Consider the following 1186-nt stretch of genomic DNA (forward strand, 5'->3'; position numbering starts at 1 on the left):
GTATCAGAGCCACTTAACACTAGAATTTGAAGCCATGGCTAATAAGACTCTCCATGAATTCTCTGCTCTAACTACAGCCAACATCCAAATCGTACCAATATTCAATGTTGGAGACAATGGATTTGAGCTCAAGCCAGCCCTCATCAACATGGTGCAAGCAAGCCAGTTTTGTGGAAAGGCACATGAAGATACGAGTGCACATCTATAGCACTTTCACCGCCTCCTCCCATTCTCACTCTTGGGGAAAGCAAAGTGGTGGCTCTACACCAACAAAGATAGAAATACTACTTGGGATAACTGCTCCACTACCTTCCTAGCAAAGTTCTTTCCCACATGCAAGACCAATGCTCTGCGTAGGAGAATCCTAAGCTTTCAGCAACAACATGATGAATCTATCCCTGAGGCATGGGAATGCTTTCAAGATCACATTGCGGAATGTCCTCACCATGGTATAGAGAATTGGCTACTTATGCAAACTTTCTACCACAGGTTGACCAACAGTACCCGTAAGACTATGGATGCTGCTACTAGAGGTGCATTCTTGTCACTCACCATACCAACTGCAGCAGCTCTTGGGGAGAAGATGGCTCCAACCAAGGTTGGAATGAAGAACATCTTTAGACCTGCAAGAGAGGTGAAGGTATGCATCAACTCAAGGAGGTAGACATGTTGTCTGCCAAGATGGATCTACTGATGAAGAAGCTCAAAGATCAAGCCAATGAGAAGCAAGAAGTCATGCACATTTATGATTCCCGCATGTCATGTGAAGAGTATGGAAACACTGGGCATTTAGGGAGAAACTGCCCTGAGACCCATGAGGATGTGAACTTTGTCAACAACTACTCTCATCCTCAACAGAATTAAGGATGGAATCAACAACAAAGATCGAATTACCAAGGTAACTATCAAGGTAATAATTTTAATCAACCACCCTAAATAGAATTAAATGCTGGCCAATCCAAACTTATGGATGGATTATTTAGAAAGGTAGCTACCAATGATAAAATTCTAGAGAACATAAATAATAGAATGAATAGCTTTGCTTCTACCATTAAGAACCAGCATAGCTTTAATAAAATGGTAGAATCACAAATAGCTTAGCTAGCAGCTGCTGTTCCTCCGTCTGACAAAGGTAAGATTCCTAGGCAACTGGAAGATCTAGAAACTATAAATCATGTTGATATTC

At 41.7% G+C, this 1186-nt stretch overlaps 1 non-coding gene across 1 annotated transcript; it reads right to left on the reverse strand.

The window, feature by feature from the left end:
- Positions 1–344: 344 nt before the first annotated feature.
- Positions 345–453, reverse strand: LOC136553059 (small nucleolar RNA R71). Its single transcript, XR_010782964.1, has one exon. It is a non-coding gene; the product is annotated as a small nucleolar RNA R71 (small nucleolar RNA).
- Positions 454–1186: the final 733 nt, after the last annotated feature.

This window comes from Miscanthus floridulus, chromosome 4 (genome assembly GCF_019320115.1).
Source record: "Miscanthus floridulus cultivar M001 chromosome 4, ASM1932011v1, whole genome shotgun sequence".
Classification (NCBI taxonomy): Eukaryota; Viridiplantae; Streptophyta; class Magnoliopsida; order Poales; family Poaceae; genus Miscanthus; species Miscanthus floridulus.